Source organism: Miscanthus floridulus, chromosome 14, assembly GCF_019320115.1.
Source record: "Miscanthus floridulus cultivar M001 chromosome 14, ASM1932011v1, whole genome shotgun sequence".
Lineage (NCBI taxonomy): Eukaryota > Viridiplantae > Streptophyta > Magnoliopsida > Poales > Poaceae > Miscanthus > Miscanthus floridulus.
The window spans coordinates 91,405,337-91,427,807 of NC_089593.1; the positions used below are offsets into that span (position 1 = coordinate 91,405,337).

Sequence of the window (22,471 nt, forward strand, 5' to 3'; positions counted from 1 at the left end):
TTGAGCGAGTTTGGCATGCCGACTTTGCTTTGGAGAGTGCTCCATGATGTGGGGTACCCAGAGGGTCAAGAATCGGTGTACTCTTGGAATGAGAGCCAATTAACAGAGGATGGACTCGCAGTGGTGGAGATCACGGTTCCTACTCTCAGTGATGCTCTAGATTGGGATGGTTGGCATTTGGAGTTTGAGGGTCGCACTCCAGCGGAGGGTGCAGAAGGAGCAGCCTTCCGTGTCATCAGGGACATTATGAGCAGATTTCCCAATGAGCTTGCAGCAGCTCTGGCTGGTACTTTTCCTAGGGATGATCCTCGTGATGCCATTTGGGTTCAGCCTCAGGGAAGTGCCTTGGTCAGAGGTCCAGCTGAAGGATAGGCTAGTGACAACCAGGTAATGAGTGCTATGTTCGCCGCCATCAGAGCGTATGAAGGTGTCGAGAGTACCTACTGGACTTTGACTGGCTTGCGTAGTGAGGATAAGCTCAAAGGGAAGAAGCAGAAGAAGAGACAGGCACGAGCTATAGCTAGCTTGTAGGAGCAGTTGGCTAATATGAACTTACAGCGAGATCAGGCGATTGAGAGAGGTGATAGAGCTATGCAACGAGTGCATACGTTGACTCAAGCCAACAACAATACAGACCGCATGATTGGACAGCTGGTTCAAGAAAGGAATGAAGCCTGGAACACAAGAAATCTTCTGCTGCAGAGGGTCGATGAGCTAGAGGAATACAACGGCTACCTGCACGAGGAGTTTCATGCGCTCTACAATGGGGTTGGCCCATATGCTCCACCAGACACCGCTGGCATGGATGTTGACAACAACAACGAGGACAAGCCTGCAGTTTCACCTGGGGGCGATGGTGACGTCTCCGATCCTGATGATGGCCCCGAGGAGTAGGCTAGTTGCCTTGCGCTAGTATCTAGGTCATGTCATGATGGCATTTCTTTTGTTGGCATGTAATCTATCGTATGTTGCTTCGAACGTATGAGACTTGGCATGTGGTTGGAACTTGATTTTTGAATGCGATATCTGAACGCATAAAAAGTCTAGTGTATGTATGCTGGCAATGTGATTGTATGGACGCGATGTTTGCCGTTGAAGTAATTCGATTAAGTGCTGTTGTTTTAATTGGGATGCGATTGTTGTGCCTCTGTTTTATTGTATGAGTTTATTCTCTCCAGTAAATTTAGTACGGCATAAATTTGTCCTTCACTCGCAATTATTACAGCTTCACTCAATCGTTACTTGTTGCTGAAATATGCAGATGACAAACACTCGCCGAACCACGTATGAGGCCGCTGAGCCCGGTGCCAACGGTGCGGGGACCGGTGGTGGTGGTGGTGGTGGTGGAAACCACGGCAACAACAATGAACCTCCCCATGAACCGCATTTGCCACCTCCTCCCCCATTTACCCCTGAGATGTTCCTCGCACAGCTGCTCGAGAGTCAGCGCAACGCGGAACAATCCCAGAAGAACATGGAAGATTTTTTGCGCACCATCGCCAACAACGTTCAACGTGGTAACAATCAAGGCGGTGGCATGGGAGTGAACCAATATAGCAGCTTCAAAGATTTCATGGACACCAGGCCGCCAGTATTCAAGGAAGCAACAGAGCCACTTGATGCTGAGGAATGGATCAACACGATGGAAGATAAATTCCGTGTGTTGAGGATGACGGAGGTTCTAAAAACGGAGTATGCTGCCCTTCAATTGCAAGGACCGGCGGGAATGTGGTGGAAGCACCATCGCACTACCTTCCCTCCAAATGCTCAGATTTCTTGGAGAGAGTTTGCTAAGGCCTTCCGTGGAGCCTATATTCCACCAGGGCTGACCGAGATGAAGTTGGGAGAGTTTCTGGCGTTGAACCAGGGCACCAAAACCATGACGCAATACCTGCATGCCTTCAACAACTTGTGTCGCTATGCTCCCGACATGGTTGACACAGATGCTAAAAGGATAGCCAGTTTTAAGAGGGGTCTCAATCCAAAAATGATGAAGCATGTTGGTACCAACAACCATGTCAGATTCAATGACTTCATCAGCGACTGTCTGAAGTAGGAGAAGAATAACAACGCCAGCACCGCAGCTAAGACACGCAAGGGAGCCTTTGAAGGTGGGCCGTCTCAAGCTAGAGCCCCTATGGGAGGTCGTCCCCCATATCGCCCATCGGCACCTGGTGCTAGGTTTCAGCCACCTCAGCCAAGAAGTCAGAATTTCCGTGGACCTCAAAAGCCATACAAGATGGCAGTACAGCCCAACAAAGTAGCCACAACTGCGGTACAAGGCAGTTCTAAGGGAGCTGTGGGATCTACCAGGACAGTAAGAGGACCCTGCTATAACTGTGATCAACCCGGTCATTTCTCGAGGTTTTGTCCATACCCGCCCAAGAAGAAGCAGCAGACTTATAATGCTAGAGTGCACAGTACAACAGTGGATGAAATTCTAGAGGGAGAGCCCATCACTGCTGGTAAGTTTCCTGTCAACGAAACCCCTGCAGTTGTTCTATTTGATTCTAGATCATCGTATTCTTTTATGAGTCAAGCATTTGCACAGAAACATGGACAACGATGCACAGAATTGGGTTATGGGTACCATATAAGCTCAGCAGGGGCTGATGTTTTGACCAACCAGATGGTTCGAGGGGCAACCCTTGAATTAGGTATCAGGAAGTTTCGAGTGAACTTGATAGTTATACCTGGGTTAGTCTTGGATGTCATTATAGGGATGAATTGGATGAAGGATTGGGGAGCAGTCATAGATACTGGAAGTCGAGTACTTACCCTTAAGGATCCCCTAGGTAAGGGTACTTTCCAAGTACCATTGCCTCAGAGAACAGACCTGATAAGTGTTACCTATGCTACGGCAGTCATTCCTATTCATCAAATTCCGGTAGTGTATGAATTCCCGGACGTATTCCCGGATGAGCTACCTGGTCTTCCGCCAGATAGGGAGATTGAGTTTGGAATTGAGCTAGTCCCCGGAACAGCTCCGATTTTAAGGAGGCCCTATCGGATGCCTCCAAATAAGTTAGCTGAGCTGAAGAAGCAATTAGAAGATTTATCAAAAAAGGGGTTTATTCGGCCAAGCAAGTCTGAATGGGGATGTCCCGCTTTATTTGTGAAAAAGAAGAAAGAGGGCACGTTGAGAATGTGCGTAGATTATAGGCCACTCAATGCTGTGACCATCAAGAACAAATATCTCTTGCCACATATTGATGTTCTGTTTGACCAATTATCCAAGGCCAAGGTGTTCTCAAAAATAGATTTGAGATCCGGTTATCATCAGATTAAGATTAGGCCACATGATATACCGAAAACTGCATTTTCCACCAGATACGGGTTGTATGAGTATCTTGTCATGTCTTTTGGCTTGACAAATGCTCCTGCATACTTTATGTTTTTGATGAATACAGTTTTCATGCCAGAATTGGATAAATTTGTGGTAGTATTCATCGATGACATTCTGGTGTACTCCGAGAACGAGAAAGATCACGAAGAGCATCTGAGAACTGTCTTGATCAGACTTAGAGATCATCAATTGTATGCTAAGTTTAGCAAATGTGAATTCTGGTTGAAGGAAGTTCCCTTCCTCGGTCACATTCTGTCAGAGAATGGAGTTTCAGTCGATCCAAGTAAGGTGCAAGAAGTTATGAATTAGAAAGCACCAACCACAGTTCCTTAGATTAGAAGTTTCTTAGGACTAGCGGGTTATTACTGTCGCTTTATACCAGATTTCTCAAAGATTGCCAAACCGATGACAAGCCTCCTACAGAAGGATCACAAGTTTGTGTGGACAGAGGAGAGTGAAGCAGCTTTCCACACTTTATGGAAACTATTGACCACTGCTCCTGTTCTAGCACAACCAGATATCGAGAAACCATTTGATGTGTTTTGCGACGCATCGAAGACTGGATTGGATTGTGTTCTTATGCAAGAAAGGAGAGTCATTGCTTATGCATCACGTCAATTGAGAAAGCACGAGGTCAACTATCCAACACATGATCTTGAACTTGCTGCAGTTGTGCACGCCCTAAAAATTTGGAGACATTATCTACTTGGTAATGTGTGCAATATTTTCACGGATCACAAGAGTCTTAAGTATATCTTTACCCAACCAGAGCTAAACATGAGATAGCGCAGATGGTTGGAATTGATAAAGGATTACAACTTGAATGTGCAATATCATCCTGGTAAAGCTAATGTAGTGGCAGATGCTTTGAGCAGAAAGTCACATTACTTGAATGTGCAGCCATTACTTGAAGATGGGTTCAATCTAATGCATCCTGCTGTGTTACATAGTATTCAGATTAGTTGCTCTTTGGAAAGTAAGATAATAGAAGGTTAGAAAACTAACAAGGGGATATTCCACATCAAAGAGAAAATAAAAGAAAAGCCGTCTCAACACTTTAAAGTGGATGAACAGGGCGTGTTGTGGTTTGACAACCGTCTTGTGGTTCCCAAGGATCGAGAGCTTAGGAATAAACTCATGGATGAAGCTCACCTTTCTAAGCTATCTATCCATCTAGGAAGTAGTAAGATGTATCAAGAACTAAGATCTCGCTATTGGTGGACCAAAATGAAGAAAGAAATTACAGCATATGTTGTCAGATGTGACACATGTTGTCGAGTGAAAGCCATTCACATGAAACCTGCTGGTATGTTGCAACCCTTATCAGTCCCTAGTTGCAAGTGGGACGATATCAGTATGGATTTCATCACGGGTTTGCCCACTACTCAAAAAGGACATGATTCGATTTGGGTAATTGTGGATCGTCTTACCAAGACCGCGCATTTCCTACCTGTCAAAACCACTTATCGACCACCTCAATATGCCGAGAAGTATGTCGCAGAAATTGTGAGGTTGCATGGTATACCAAAGACCATAATATCTGATAGAGGCTCATAGTTTACGGCTCACTTTTGGGAACATTTACACAAAGGCTTAGGAACTAGTTTGATTCGCAGTACCGCTTATCATCCTCAGACAGATGGTCAGACTGAACGAGTGAATGCTGTTTTGGAGGATATGTTAAGAGCATGTGTATTGTCTTCTAAGGGATCATGGGAGTCATGGTTACCGTTAGCTGAGTTTTCTTATAATAATAGTTATCAAGAAAGCATCAAGATGGCCCCATTCGAAGCTTTATATGGCAGAAAATGTAGAACCCCATTAAATTGGGTCGAGCCTGGTGATAGAAGGTATTATGGCATTGACTTTGTAGAAGAAGCCGAGAAGAAAGTTCATATTATTCAGCAGAATATGAAAGCGGCCCAATCACGTCAGAAAAGCTATGCAGACAAAAGAAGGAGACCCCTTGCATTTGAAGTTGGTGACTACGTTTATCTGAAAGTCACTCCAATGAAGAAGAAAAGGTTTGGAATCTGAAGAAAGCTTGCCGCGAGATTCATAGGACCATACAAGATCTTGGAGCAAAGAGGTCCGGTAGCCTACAAGTTAGAGTTACCTGAGACAATGAGTACAGTTTTCCCAGTTTTCCATGTATCACATCTTAAGAAATGTTTGCGTGTTCCGGAGGAAAGAATAGAACCTCGAGGTATTCAACTCAAATCAGATTTGGTGTATCGTGAGCAACCAGTCCGAGTGTTAGACACTAAGGAACGTGCTACTTAGAATAGTATGGTGAAAACATACAAGATACAGTGGGATCATCATGATGAGGGAGATGCAACTTGGGAAACAGGAGAGTATCTACAAAAAGCTTATGAAGAATTTTATAACAAATGGTTCGTAACCCAAATCTCGGGACGAGATTTTTATAAGGGGGGAGGGCTGTAACACCCCTGGTGTTAGGCTTGCATGATTGCACTTGCATTCCATGAACATGAGCATCATTCATCCATTCATGAGCTTATTTTGCATGAAACATGTGAAACATGACCAGGAAACAAATGTAACATTTCAATTGTTTTTCATCATTTCAGTGCATTCTATGCTTGATTCTTGTGTGACCAATGTGTGGTATGGCTAAATATATTTTCAAACATCTTAGCTATGCTTAGAAAGTCATTAGGAACAATGTTCATGTTGGTCATTTTGCCTAATTAAGGTTCCAAATCATGGTTTGACTTGTTTTGACCCTAGAACTTTTTGGTTTGACTGGTTAAAAAATATAACTTAGAGTCTATGCATGTCTGAGCAACCTAAAGCAAAGTTGTAACAAATTTTATAAGGATCAAAAGTTGTTTTATGACCAACTCATAAAAATGTGTACAACATGCTCTATTGGTCCCACAAGCCAGACTTGTGGTGCTGACTCAACACTTAGAATATTTCTAAGTCAAAAGTCAGATTTCAGTTTCATGTACTCAACTTTGGCTCGATATAACTTGTGATCCAGTGAGATTTAGGTCTTGGTCCTGTAACATGATTTGTAGCTAGTACTTAGAGCTATAACTTTCATTTCTACTATTTTCGCTAAGGACCAACGGATTAGGAGTTAGAGCCTCACCAAATGGCGCTGTCAGTCAGTTCATTGTTCGCTGAATCGTAGCTACAGTACCCGACCGTTTCAGAACCTCACCGCCGCATGGAGGGACAGTCATCGCCGGCCTTCTACTCGAGCTGGCCATGCGCCACGGGCTTCCTGACGCTGCTGGCCGAGTCTTGAGCACCCCGTGCGCCTGCCAGACCAACTCGCCCGCCCATTTTCATTTCCTTCGCCGCAGCGCTCTCTCGCAGCAACAGCGCGCTGACTCCTCCATCGACGCCGAGCAAGCGCCGTCGCCCAGTGCGCTCACCGCCGTGAAATCACCACCTCCAGTTAGCGCTCAGCTCCGCCTTCACCTCCCCTAGCTATTCCATCTCGCCGTCGAGCCGGAGAACCCAAGGTAGTGGCCCCATTTGAGTTTCCGCCGCCGCCACAACTCGCCGGAGTTGGAGCTCACCGTGGCTAGCACAGCACAGCTCCTCTCTTCCTTCCCTAGCTCCTGCCTTGTCTTCTCCGTCGTGCACTGTTACTTGGGTGATGATGCCACCGTCCCCGCCGGCCCAGTCTGGCCGGAACGCAGCCGCGCACCGCCGTGCGCCATGGCCGAGCCGCCGAGCTCCGTGGCTGGGGTGCTTAGGGGTCAGTAGGGAGCGAGGTTAGAGTACCAATAGACGCGGTTCATCACGTAGGGCACGCCGGTGCCGTCGGTTTCATCGGGGAGATCACCGTCGGCGAGCTCGACCATCGCCGCGCTATCGTGTGTCGTCTCCCCTGTTCTGTGTCAATGACACGCGGGTCCCGCGCGTCAGTCGCCGAGCCGAAGGCGGGAGCCAGGCTTGGGCTGCGCTGTGTCGTGGGCCGTCGGATCCCTTCGGGCCGGCCCAGTATTGCTTAAATGATTTGTTTTCATTTATTCTTTATTATTTGAAATCTGAAATGGTTTGAAAAATGTTTGGGTGCTCAAATTTGCTCCAAATTTGTTGAAACAAATTTTTCTAGGTTCCTTATCATCAGATCTACTTGGGAAAATTATTGCATGTCATTTTTGGGATACTTTTCTGTAGGATTTTATTTTATCATGTATATTGCTGATAACTTGAAAAATGTGTAGAAAAATCTATAGGCTTCAGAAAAATATGATCTCCAAGTTTGTTAATCTTCTTATGTCATGTACTTTCTAGGAAAAATATGTTTCATGCATGTGCTGTGGAAAACTTTGGAGGTGTAGTTCAAGTACCTTTAATGGCTGATTTTTGTTATTTTTGCTAGAGAGCAAACTTTGTATAAAACATGCATGTGATAATTTTTGTACAGTCATTGTATGCCATGAAGAACCTAGGAAAAATATTAATTCTGTTGTTTGACACTTTTCACAGTTCAAAGTATTTTTATGTACAAAATCATGCCATAGTTTGTGATTTTGTGTAGGCTAATCCACTCATTCAAATATCATGAAAATCTGATGGTAGGCTACTTAGAGTAGTACCATGCTACTGTAATTTTCTTAGATTTTTATAAGCACCAGAAATATAGATTGCTGTTGTAGCCCTAATTTAAAAGGAAATAAAATAATCATCTTTATTACAAGATTAGTTAATAATAATATCTTTGGTGTATCTTTGAGGCATTTCATAAGATATGTTCACTCAACATATTAGTAGTAGAAGAGAATGCAGTAGATGACATGTGCTTGTAGTATAGTTTCTTGGATGATGCTGACTACCTTGCATTTCAACATATCCATTGCATTCATCTCCTTCGATGCACCGTTTGCATAATCACTTATGCGCATTGCATCATACAGGATCGCAAACCGAGAACCCAGTCGTCATACCCGAGGAGCCCGAGGAGCAGCTCGAGGTGCAGCAGCAGGAAGTGCCAGAAGCCGACGAGGAGGACGTTGAGGAACTTCCGGAGTGCCCCGATCACCGTCCGAGCTCCTTCGAGAGAGGCAAGCCCCGGAGCATTTTTCTCCCGGTTTGCAATTATTTAATTAAATGCTTTACTTAATTGATGCATTACGTTCAGGAGTTGTTTGCAACCGTTGCTGCATTATACCTTGTTTACCTTTGTTATACTATATCCTTGTTACCCTGGTATCCACAGTCGAGTCAATGCTTAGCTGGCTTAGACCGGTAGAAGTCAGGTGATTTCCTGTCACCTGCGAGCTATAGGTGGTTACCTAGATCTGCTTGGATGACTATGAAGTCATGGTATAACTAAGTGTTAAATGAAGTTGAGACCGGACGGAGACTTGCAGAGTTTTGGACTATAGTATTTCCGTCTGTGTCGATTAAGGACCGACCGTTGTTGGGCCTCGAGTCATGTTGAACGCATGCCTTACATTTAGCTGGCCGGATAAAGTACCTTCCGACCGTGAAGCTGGGAGATTTTTCGGGCCGAGTAGATTGCCCGCAGCGCACTGTGCCGGAGCAGGTGTGGTAGGACACAGGGGCGAGATGATAAGACCAAAGTGCAGTCGGTCGGCCCCCGGGTACATGTGGTTCCTGGCAAACTCGAGATACCTGGAAAGTTGACTCGGTGATCAATATCTTACTTTAGCGGGTGAGTGAGGTTTGTGTAAGGAATAAATCACCAGCTGGTTAGGAATCGATTTGAATCGCCATCGCTCCTGGACAGTGAGCACTTGACTTGAGTGACTTCATCGTAGTAAATGTTTATGGAACACTTGGACAGTTATAATGAATATGACAGTATGGAAGTTGTTTAATGATCATTGGTTATCATTATCTGCTTAATCACATGTTTACTCTAGTATAGGTGCAAATCTAGTTGACAGGTTAATAATAATTAACTTGGCAATAATGCTTTTAGAAAGGTTCTTGAAATGCTAAAAATGCTTCTTGTTGCAAATGAGTCAGCTACCCTACTATAAAGCCTTTCATAATCCTTGGTGTCATTATTTTCGGTTATGTCGGGTAAGTCTAGCTGAGTACCTTCTCGTACTCAAGGTTTTATTCCCACTTGTTGCAGATGGGCAGATGTATTACGACTACTGTATCAACTGCCTTTATCCTGCGATGGGTGATACTTAGGACCATGGGCATGGTCATTCCTTACGTCTCGTCTGATGCTTTTGTTGGAGATGATCATTCGCTGGCACTATATTTAAACTCTGCATGAGTGTGTGTGTGGTTTGAACAAATGACTTCCGCTACTTTTATTTGAACTGGTTTGTAATAACTATGTTGAAACTCTGATGTATCTGAGATTGTGAACTTTTATGTAATATGTGATGGTGACCGCTAAACTTATTACGATCTTGGCTGGGATGGAAGTTGGTTTGAAATCCTTCGTGATTTCACGGACTACCGGGTTATATGGGCTTAAGTTTGCTAAATCGTCTGCTCTGGCGGATGATTTTCTTACTTAATTTCGTATAATTGGTCGGTTCTGTTACACTTCATCATCACATGTGTGAGCTTTGCAACATCTCCAAGCCATTTTCACCTCCATGGCATATGTTGCTCACACATATGTACCTGTGGACTAATCACCTGTGTATCTCACATAAACACAATTAGTCCACCTAAGTTGTCACTCAATTACCAAAACCAAACAAGGACCTTTCACGTCTGCCATACCCGAAGAAGACAACACAAACCTCCCACATGCATCTGACATTCAATAGTGTTGTGGGCGCCTACCATCATCCTATACCCGCCGCGTGGGCAACAAGGCTTAGTAGCAAACATACTCCTTCTCTCTCACTTGTAAAGCTATCCCCTTCATCTATAAAAGGGGATGCACTCTCTCCCAACAGATAGGTTCATCCAAGTTGATTTAGATTCATTAGATCGATCAAGTTAACTAGTACACAATAGCAGAACCACCAGGTTCAAACCACGAGCACACACTCGAACAGTTAGCTCATAGCGGAGCTCCCGTCGCCCTCGGCCCTTCCGACCGGGCCTCTTGTACCCCCATCTTTCTCCTTCTCGTTTGTAACCCCACTGCAAACTTTGAGCACCTAGGCTCAGGAATAAAGTCACCGACTGACTCAAACTGGACGTAGGGCACGTTGCCTGAACCATATAAACCCTGTGTCATTGAGTGCTAGGCCACCTTCGATCATAACGTACGGCAAAACTATAAATATTTATGTGTTGATCACTTTTTGCACCGACACCACTCAACTTGCCATGCCACTCAATTCTAGCAACGATGCAAAGTTAGATCACTCGAGTGGCACTAGATGACCGATATGCAAACAAGTTTGCCACTCTTAATAGTACGGCCATCTATCCTAAATCCAGTCATCAACTTCTCTACACACCTATGATCGGTGAAATAAAATACCCTAGGTTATACCTTTGTCTTGCGCATTCCATTCCAACTCCTCTGATGTCGATGCAACACATGCACCAACATGATCAACAATGATATGATCCACTCCATATCATCACGTGACCATATTGGTTCATTGATCTTGACTTCACTTGCTCTCCACCTTGCTTCGGTCCATCGGCGCCAAGTCATCACTCAACTTGCCCTTCAGACTTGCAACCGGTCCATCGAGCCAAGTCATATCTTGATCTTCTCCACCTTGATCGCATGACTCAGTGTCATATCTCATGTGCAATGAGCTCCTTCATCATCACATGTGTGGGCTTTGCAACATCTTCGAGCCATCTTCACTGTCATGGCATATGTTGCTCACACACATGTACTTATGGACTAATCACTTGTGTATCTTACTCAAACACATATTAGTCCACCTAAGATTGTCACTCAATTATCAAAATCAAACAAGGACCTTTCAATCGCCCACTTCCTACGACGTTGCTCGATCCTTGAAACGACGCCTAGTCCTAGAGGTGGCGATGCTGATGGAAGGGCATCGCTGCCACTGTCTGCGGGCGCTGCCAGTGGGGGAGAGGTGCATTGCACCATTGCACGCGGGATCCAAAGAGTCAAGCCGCATGGTGCTCAAATAAAAGGGAAGGGCGTATTCGTCATTTTGTAGGAATTTTTCTCTTAATTCTATGTTGTATATTTTGGACACACTAGGCAGCATCTCTCGGAATATATTTTGGACATGGACCATCATTTTAGCATTTCCTGAACATACAGCTCTGATTTTATAAGTACCAAATTTATTTGAGCCGGCGATGTATTCACATACCGTTATTTACAATCTCCTCGAAAATATAGTCTGTTTGTACATTACTTTATCTGCCAAACACATGCTCTAAAAACATGTTTTATAGGTAGACTTAAGTTAGTACGGTGCTATTTTATTTTATTATTACTAGTAAAGATGCCCGTGTGTTGCAAGGGGAGAAAAAAAAACTATCAAATATTCATGGAAATCGAGAACCGAGATGATACATATCTATTTACGTTTCACTCTTTCTATAAAAATTTAAAGTTATAATATATTAATTTTATGATAACTATGACATTCATAATATAAGCCAATTTTATATCATCACTTTAACATTACTTTGGTACATGCATATTAGACACATTTATTTAAACTGATATGGATAACAAGTTGTTCTAGATTGTAGTTCACGTTCAAGACTTGATTAGTTGGACCAATTGGCTAACTCAGACTAATAAGATATGTTTTGTTTCTAATCAAAATTGCATCAATAACTTTAGTGGTGTAAATCTCTATTTTTTAAGGAAGAGATGAATTTCAACTGCTCATAGTATTATTATTATATGTATTATTTGTTTTTAATATTTATATGATAAAAAGGAAAAAGGATGGCAAAAATCAATCGGAAGTTTCAGATGCAATCGGACGTGGAAAAAGAGGACTGAAAAAAACGGAAGCCAATAGCATACCGTAAAGCGAATAAAAAAAGGTAAATACAAAGAAACTTTTCACGCTAACAAAAAAAACAGGAAAAAAAATAAAAAGTCCCAAAACCCCAAAAATCATCGTGGTTTGATATTATGATAAACTTTGACTGATTTCTATTTTTATCCTTTTCTATTTGAAATAGGATTCCTATTCAGGTTGTTTAGGATCGAAGGGATCTATTTGGATTAGTATTCGTAGGTATCCAGATTACCTTAATATCTAGAGAGAATTCCTTATTTGACATCAGACAAATGACCTATTTCTTTCTTGGTCCTCAAAGAATTTTCGTTCCCTATTTGACACCGAGTTCAACTTTCATTCCTTACATGACACTCTGTTACATTTTCCATCCGGCCACCGTTAACTGCGCTGTGAAAAGACGATTTTGCCCCTGTGGGCCCCACCACCCTTCTCCCTCTTCTGAATCGCGTCACCTCCACTCGTCTCGCACTTCACCACGGGCCATTCCTCATCGTCGTCGATGGTTCCCTGGCATCGAGGTCACGCGGCCGCGGCCGCCTCCTGCATCCTGCCGCCGCTCCCAGCTCCCATCACGCCGCCAGCACTGAGGCCCCGCGGTCGCGTCCTTCTCCCGCCGCCGGACCAAGCTCTTGTCTCGCGAGGAAGAGGACGGGGAGGAGGGTGCCTGAGGAAGGGGAGAAGGACGTCCTCCGCGCTCGCCGAGGCCTGGACGGTGGCAGAGGAGCGCCGAGTCCCCGGTTGCATCGCCTTCTAGGCACAGACGCGGCGGAGGGGCCTCAGCGCCTTCGGCCTCCTCCTTGCCGGCGGCAGGTGTGCTCCCCTTCGGCCTCCTCCTCGCCAGCGGCAGGTGCGCTCCCCTTTGGCCTCCTCCTGGCCGATGACAGGCGTGCTCCCCTTCGGCCTCCTCCCCGCGGGCAGTAGGTGCTCTCCCCTTCGGCTTTAGTTGGCCGCGGGCTTGGGGGGGACGCGGCGGCCTAGAGGAGGAGAGGAGGGAGAAGGGTGGTGGGGCCCACAGGGGGCAAAATCGTCTTTTCACAGCGCAGTTAACGGTGGCCGGATGGAAAATGCAACAGAGTCTCACGTAAGGAATGAAAGTTGAACTCGGTGTCAAATAGGGAACGAAAATTTTTTGAGGACCAAGAAAGAAACGAGTCATTTGTCTGGTGTCAAATAAGAAATTCTCTCTAATATCTATGTGCATATGTCATATATATAATACGGAAGACTTCCAGACAGTTTCCACATAGGAAGGGCCGGACCAAAAAATGGGTGAAGAAAAAATTTACCTCTTTAATATTAGGTATAGATAATGAAATGGCTCTCGGTTCATTGCTCATTTGTTCCACAATTTGTAGGGGTTGCTTCTGTTAGAGATCGACTTTTGATTGGTACACAAGTAAAGAACATAGAAGGATAAGGGCGGGATGATGCAGTTTTTGGAAAATATAGTATCACAAAATTGTGGTTTTATAAACCAAATAGACACAAAACCATGGCCATGAGTGGAGTTTCTAAAATTTTAAAAAGACTACAGCTTTGACAAAACCATGGTTTTAGAAGCTACAAGATTTATTGCATCCAAACACCTAGTAGCTTTTAAAAACCAAAATATTTTGAAAAATCACAGCATTTCTCTAACGCTTCCAAAAATACTTGCACCCTAACGGGACCTAAATGTTGCGACATGGAATGCTACATACAACTCTATTATTTGTGGATAAGTTTGGTACATGAACATGAGTGTTGTCTATGGTATAAGTTCAAAAAAGAGTGTTGTCTATGGTCTTCTCGTCGCACTTGTTCATTGACTTGTATCTCATCCCATATTCCCAATTAATTGGCCACCATTCAACCCCACTTGTGTGTTGACTTTGATTTGCCACGACCCGGCTCCGCAAATGCTCGCGCACGCGCTCCACCGCCGCCGTAGCCTGTAGCTGCGCATGCGCCGCCGCCGCCAAGTCCCACGCCGCGCTCCTCAAGTCCGGCGCCTCCTCCCCCACGCCCTGGAACCAGCTCCTCACCGCGTACTCCGCCTCCGGCCTCGCCGCCGCGCGCCGGGTGTTCGACGAGATCCCCCGCCCCGATGCGGACTCCTGGAACTCCCTCCTCGCCGCGCACGTCGCCGCCGGCGCGCAACGGGACGCATGGCGCTTGCTCCGGGCCTTGCACGCGCGGGGGCTCGCCGCCAGCACCTTCGCCCTCCGCTCCGCGGCCGCCGCGCGACGCCCGGAGCTCGGCGCCCAGCTGCAGTCGTTCGCCGTCAGGTGCGGCCTCGCTGACAACGTCTTCTCTGCTAGCGCATTGCTAGATGTGTATGCGAAATGTGGCCGATTGAGCGATGCTCGCCGAGTGTTCGATGGAATGCCAGTACGGAATACCGTTTCTTGGAAAGCGCTCATTGCTGGATACACGGACTCTCGGAAGCCGGTAGAAGCAATGGATCTGTTTCTCGAGATGCAGAGGGTGGGGTTGGTCCCAGATGACGGGACATTTGCTGCGTTGCTAGCTACAATTGAGGGCCCGCGCTGGTTTTCCTTGATGCAGCAGCTGCATGGAAAGATTGTGAAGTATGGTTCAGCATTGGGGTTGGTAGTGCTAAACGCAGCAATCACTGCTTACTCGCAGTGTGGCGCACTTGCAGACTCTAGAAAGATCTTTGATGGAATTGAGAGTAGGGATTTGATATCAAGGAATTCTATACTTGGGGCCTATGCTTACCATGGGATGGACAGTGAGGCAATGAGATTCTTCGTCAGGATGATGCTGGAGAGTATAATCCAGCCTGACATATATAGCTTTACAAGTGTCATAAGTGTTTGTTCTGAGCATGGCTGTGATGATAGGCAAGGGAGATCAATTCATAGTTTGGTGATCAAGATTGGGTTGGAAGGAGCACACATGTTTGCAATGCTATGGTCGCCATGTACACTAGGTTCACTGAGTACTGCATGATGGAAGATGCATATAAGGGCTTTAATTCTCTGGTTTTTAAGGATGCAGTCTCCTGGAACTCTATGTTAACTGGGTATTCACATCATGGTTTGAGTTCTGATACTTTGAGATTCTTCAGATGCATGCGGGCAGAGAATATTAGGACAGATGAGTTTGTGCTCTCTGCTGCTCTGAGGTCTTGCTCAGACCTTGCTGAACTTCAGCTAGGTAGACAAGTACACAGTTTAGTCATCCAATCTGGTTTTGCTTCCAATGACTTTGTTTCAAGCTCGCTGATCTTCATGTATTCTAAGTGCGGAATGCTTGGTGATGCAAGAAAGTCTTTTGAAGAGGCAGATAAGGGTAGCTCGGTGCCCTGGAACTCGATGATGTTTGGTTATGCACAACATGGGCAGGCACAGACTGTGACCGACCTCTTCAATGAGATTCTGGACCTTGAGGTTCCTTTGGATCATGTTACCTTTGTTGCCCTGATTACCGCCTACAGCCATGGTGGTCTTGTAGATGAAGGGTCGGAAATTCTCAATACAATGGAAACTAGGTACAAAATTCCTCTGCGAATGGAGCACTATGCATGTGGAGTTGATCTATATGGGAGGGCTGGGCAGCTTGACAAAGCAAAAGAGCTTATTGAGTCTATGCCATTTCAGCCAGATGCCATGGTGTGGATGACCCTTTTAGGTGCTTGCAGAATCCATGGGAATATGGAACTAGCAAGCGATGTGGCAAGCCATTTGTTTGTGGCAGAACCTCGGCAGCACTCCACCTATGTTCTTCTCTCCAGCATGTATTCTGGTCTTGGTATGTGGAGTGATAGAGCAACAGTACAGAAGGTAATGAAGAACAGGGGATTAAGCAAAGTTCCTGGATGGAGCTGGATTGAGGTGAAAAATGAGGTGCATTCTTTTAATGCAGATGATAGGTCACACCCAAGGATGGATGAAATCTTTGATATGTTAAGAATGCTGCTTCAGGTTGCACAGAGGCTTTGCTCTTCTGGAGATGAAGAGATTCTCGTGACAATATCCAGTGATACATGAGCTGCAACCTTTCGTTTTGTACATTTCTTTCTTAGCCATAGAGCTAGTGTTATCCATTGTTTCTCTAGGCATTGCTTAGCAAAGATATGGCAATTATATAGTCTCTTAAAGTTAATGCAGTAACATTTATTTGATTCAACTTTTGTGCTTCTGATTTTCACCTAGCAGATCCAAATAGCTGTAAGAGCTTAAATTTACAGTTTTTAGGAAACTTTCAAGTTGTACACCTTCTAGTGATGTGGCTTGGCTATCATGGTGAAGCCCTATGCAATTTACTTCCTCTATATATTTATGAGGAGAATAGTAGTAGTCTTCATTTCTTTTTCTGAGTTCTTATTCATAATTAAACTTTTTCACATACTGCTTGCTCCTTGTCCCAGGCAAAGGGCATATAGAGATTGGCATGAGCATCTTCAATGTGTTTGTCAGATGGCTCAAGTGTTCTGCCATCACAAATAGGTTCTAAAGACACGAGAGAGCGTGCAGTTTGGTCTATAAAATGCCAATAATTCAAATTGTTTTCTTATGTATGAACATGTCTGGAATGTCATGAAACTTGCATTCTTTTACTGAGGGGTCGGTGAAAGTCAACACCCATATAACTCCAACTCCAGCCTGAGTACAATCTTCTGGAGTGATGCTGGAAATGTGGAGAGAGAAAAAGAGAGTTGTTGTAGAGAAACACAAGCACTAAGAAACACAATGTTCTTACTAAAGTCAGGTTTGTAGAATTGGCATGCCCAAAACTTGTTATGAAATACAAAATCAGAAGAAAAAAAAAGAGCATGTTTTTGTGGTGCCACTGTCTACCTTGGGGCAGCATCTGGCTAGTCCCTGGTAGCGTCTGTGCCAAGTGAGCACGGAAATCCCTTGGCAACATGAATGCTTTTCGTGCATGGTCACTTGTCATCGTCGTGCAGCTGCTCTGCACTTTCAGACCCAATGATGAAGACTAATATAGTTGAAGGTTGTTCTCGGTACTGAATGATACACATATGCGCTTGGTGAGAAAGAAGTGCATTCACTAGTGTTACTGTCCAGTTCTGTTATTCAGCCAGTGTTTAGTCACAAATGTCGGATAATGATACGATCATGTGGGTATATCACACAGTGAGGGCAGGAAATATCTATGCACACATTTCGATTGTGAGGCCAACACCAAAATGGTCACAGGAGGATAACATTGGAAGCAACTGGATGCAACCTCTGCTTTCTGTTTGTTTATGTTGTGCCAAAGTATATGCTGTATACTGTATAGCGTTATCATTTGAAAGAAATTTGAACTGTACTCATGAAATTTGAGATCTCAACCATTGTCCTATCCAACTCCATCTGATGGCATGTACCAAAGCTGCTTTGATTTGGTCTCCAGAAAGCCTCACTGCCAAGCTGTTCTGGTCTAGGAGGGTTGCCATTTGCTCATGCTGGCTGAGTGTCTGATCTGTTTGAAAGAGCTGGCTGCTAACTGTGCTTTGTTTTCACCTTACACTTCTCCCTCCTTAACAGCCGGGTAAGCACTCCACTGCCTACCATATCTACTTTCTGTAATGGGTTTATAGTTTGGGTTTGTTGTGACTGCAGGCTGTTACAATTTGGAATTTTACGTATTTATATAGATCAGTTTTGATCGCACTCGATTCATTCTTAGTACATTGCTATTAAGCTAGATATGCTAAAATGTTGCAAGTTTGTACCCCATATAACTCATTAGCCATGACAGCTTGAAGTTATTTCACAGCTACATCAAGTGTACCATGTTTCAATTCATTCTCCTGATTACTAGGTCTTTTGAGCAAAGTAGCCGAGGTTTATTATACTTGATGCATGTGAATCCATTTTCCCAATTGCTTAAAGAGTAGAGTATTCCATGGGCCTGGTTCAAGCACGTGGCGTTCCAATACGATGAATAGAAGTGGTAGAACTTAGAGACATGATATTTATGATAGCATGGATCAAATTAACCCAAACTTCTAGGTACGTTTTGAGTAGGTTTGTTTTCATGATTTCATCAGGTAAAGGGTTTGCACTGTATACTTTCCCAATAAGAGTCAATCGATTATGCGACTTGGAGCCAAAGGTACACAAAGTCTACCAGTTTGATGGCATACTAGGGATCCTTTCTTTAACAAAAATAAACAGTCATGGCACGGTAGTGGCAAGTCACTTAACCATGATTAGAGAGTACTTTACTTGCAAGTGCATTTAGCAACCCAACTAGTTCAAAAAAGTCACACGTTACCATTGCCTGCACTGCAAACATTTCTAGTGCCCAGTTCCGGTAAACACTGGTTGTCCATTGTCCCTTCCAACAAGGCAGCCTGGAACAGACAGAAGCAATGGGGGTGATCTGTGCTGTGGGTCACCTTTCTGACTTCACTGCTTTGCTTGCTTGCAGGTTGCAGATGCAGATCACGGTGGTTGAGGCAGACATGCATGAAGAACCTTTTCAGCTTAGGCTAATCAGCTTTTGAGGATTCTGCCAGAATATTAATACCCGCATAGTAAGCTGCACTGGCACAGCAAATCCCTGACTGGGTCATCACCTCCCCACGAGAGAGGGCTCCTTGGATGATCACGCACTGACGCACACGTGCAGGTGCAGGATCAGTCAATCAGATGGACGTCAGCTCAATCTGAATTATTGCTGACAGACGAACCTCAATTTGGCCTTTTTTTTTCCAAATCCAGGACCTAAAGTTTTAGGGTGTCACGTGAGGTTGTCGCATGCGGTGTTCGAATACTAATTAAAAAACAAATTATATAATCCGTCAGTTATCCGCGAGACGAATTTATTAAGTCTAATTAATCCATCATTAGCACATGTGTTATAGTAGCATTATATTGTCAAATCATAGACTAATTAAGTTTAAAAGATTCATCTCGTAAATTAGTCGCAAACTGTATAATTAGTTATTTTTTAGTCTATATTTAATATTCTATGTATGTGTCCAAACATTTGATGGGATAGAGAGTAAACTTTAGAGGGAGGAACTAAACGAGGCCTCACTACAGGCAGCCCTGGGAAGAAATAGAACACTTTACATGAGCTGCAGTTAACCTTTCCTGCTGCGTATGTGGTTGCCCAGAAACTATTGATCACATCTTCGGTTGTCACTTGGCAAAAATGGTTTGGTGTATCTTCAAGGAAATTTTCAATCTGGAATCATATCCTACTTCCTTGGATGACTTCTGTAGCACCTGGCTGACGGGCAAGGGTACCTTCCCAGCTAGATTGATCCTTTTCATCTTTGCAGGGTTTACTTGGGCTCTGTGGATCACCAGGAATAGAATGGCTATTGACAAGAAGTTTCCCAAGCTACCAACTGATGTTATCTACACTGCTCTCTCTCTACTGCAGAACTGGAGCGTCAAGCTCAAGGAGGACCAAGAGCGCATTCTGCAAGTGAGAGACGAGATGCCAGCGACTCCGTTTACTGGTCTGAAACTTGGCTGAAACTGGCTGAAAAAATACTGTTCCGGCTGAATTGTTGTCAGAGAAAAACACTGTTCCGGCTAAAAAAAAAAGACGAACAAGCTGAATATGGGGTAAGCCGAACAAGGCCGTTGTGCTGGCTCCAGAACTTCAAGCCTAATCCTCTGCTCATGTTGGATGTTGTCGAGATTTAGGGGGTGTTTGGTTCCATGGACTAAATTTTAGTCCATGTCACATCGGACGTTCGGATGCTATTTAGGAGAACTAAATATGAGTTAATTATAAAACTAATTACATAGATGGAGACTAATTTACGAGACGAATTTATTAAGCCTAATTAATCCGTCATTAGCACATATTTACTGTAGCACCACGTTGTCAAATCATGGACTAATTAGGCTTAAAAAATTCGTCTCGTAAATTAGCCATAATCTGTGCAATTAGTTATTTTTTTTGTTTATATTTAATACTTCATGCATATGTTCAAACATCTGATGGGACAGGGACTAAAATTTTCCTGTAGGAACCAAACACCCCCTTAGTTTTTTTAGTCTGAGTAGCAGGGTGAGAAACTCTATTTTGCTTTCATTGTAATCTGGTATCCCCAGACTATGGCTTTCTAAAAAGCTGAGGGTAATCCTCTTTATAAAAAAAATGAGCTGCAGTTAACCTGACAGTGAAATTCTGTAACCACATCAGAATCCACAGCTGGTCTGGCCACCATTGATTCTCCAAGCTTTTGATGGCACAGTCACAGCTTGTCTTGTCCTGAATCCTGATTCCTTTGTCTGCATCCTCTGCGGCAGCAGCATCTCCTGACTCCTGACCTGCTGTGATCGGACATGGATGGACTTGTTACTGACAGACAAGATGATGAGGAATTGAGGATTAGGCTCGCATGCGGGATTGCGTGTCAACACTCGACCATGCAATGGTCAGCACGTGCAGGCAATTATCGGCCGGTGGTTAAGCAATCAGTTTCTGTCCATCGGCCTGTTTACTGGTTGGTTTCTGGGCTGGTTTGTACTGACTGGTGCTGGTTTTATGTGAGAGAAAAATACTGTTAGTTGGCTAGTTTTGGCTGATTGAAACCAACAAGCGAACAGGAAGTAGCACTCGTTACTCCCTCCATCTAAAAAAAAGATACAATTCTTACTTACAAAAGTTAGTCAAATATAGTTATAATTATAACTAGATTCGTCAATGAAAATATGTATATATATTTAGAGTCATTAATGTTAATGATATTTCTATAAATTTACATTTAAGAAAATTTACTCAATTTAAACACAGATGTACATCTCTCTTTTTTTTTTTTTGACAGAGATAGTATCTTTTATCTGAATTGCTCCTCCGTCCTGATTACCATAGATGAGCCAGAGGCGTATCATCCACTTCAATTCTTTCTTTCTCATTGTGTGTTGTTGTAAGTTGCTTCTACTCTAATAATATATGCCAGATAAATTTCTTATCCGTGGCTTTTCAAACAAAAAAAAATATTCTTACCTGCATAGGGCAGACAACATGGCACTGCTGCTTGGTGTTGAAGTTGCATTCAATCTCGTTTCTGTTGCTGACGAAATCTGAATGCCTTTCAGTTTGACGCTGCATGCACACATGGAGGAAGAAGAAGAACCCAAATCGAAACAGAACCAGCAGGGACAGGAGACGAAACATCAGCCTCGAGCTGATTCAGCACCACGGCTCCTGGAAGGTGACTTTTTGAGCTGCCACCTGTCCGCTGCTCCATTTTTCTGTGCCAAATTCCACAGGAACTCAATCTCGCTAGGAGCACTCACGAAAAAAAAAATCTTATGATCTTGTCGGTCATGGACACTACTCATGATGACAGATTTTTTGTCGTGGGAAAACCTGGCCATATGAAGAAATTGCTCATCTTCAAAAAAATAAAAATAAAGGGTGCACTCTTGAAAATATATACTGTGCAATTGTGCAGAAAAACAATGGTCCAACGCAGCAAAGGTGGTTGTCATCTTTTGGAGTTCATTCCAGTCAACTATTGCTAATCAGCTTTGGCAGATGAATTTAGCGACTGTATTTAAAATTAGTAGTAGTATTATCATTAATTATTGTCCTTGACATGATTACCTGATAGTGACGGAGAGAGTGAGCCCTCTCAGTCATTGATGACAAACAAATGTCTGGCAAGAATACTACGAGACTATGACAGGGTCCGAGGAAAGAAATATTGAGCCTAATTGCCTAAACATACTAAGTCCGTCCTAGAAAAAAAAATGTAATTCTAGCTATTGTCAAAATCCAAATGTCTTAAAATTTTATCAATTTTATAAAAAAAATAGTATCAATATTTTACGTTTAGGGCCTGTTTGGTGACGCTAGCAACCTCTTCAGATTATCTGACACAGGACTGTAGCAAGACGGGAGAAGCTAAAAATTTCAGCTCACAACCATTTCGCCTGTTTTCGGTTCATTTTGCGCCTCGAAATGCGAAACAGCTTCACGCTATAGTGTCACATAGTGTTGCTACAGTATGTTGGTTCATAAACCCGGGATCCCTCGGGGACCGGCTTCTATGCAAAGGCTCAGCCCAAACAGACAGCACGCAACTCGTGGGCCAACCCAAGAGTCTAAAACAACTGGCCGAAAGGGCGGTCCAGTCACCGACCGGAAGGTCTGGCCGAAGAGGAACATCGCCCACTCGTCGACTACTTCGGCCCACCTCTCCGACCGGAGCACTCACTTCGGACTACAGCCGCCTCCGGACGGTCTCTCCGATCGGAAGGCCTGGCCCAAGCAC

General features: G+C 44.1%; 1 pseudogene; it reads left to right on the forward strand.

Moving 5' to 3' along the window:
- Nucleotides 1-14,139: 14,139 nt before the first annotated feature.
- LOC136503991 (putative pentatricopeptide repeat-containing protein At3g25970) lies at nt 14,140-16,515 on the forward strand (annotated as a pseudogene).
- The last annotated feature ends 5,956 nt before the right edge of the window (nt 16,516-22,471 follow it).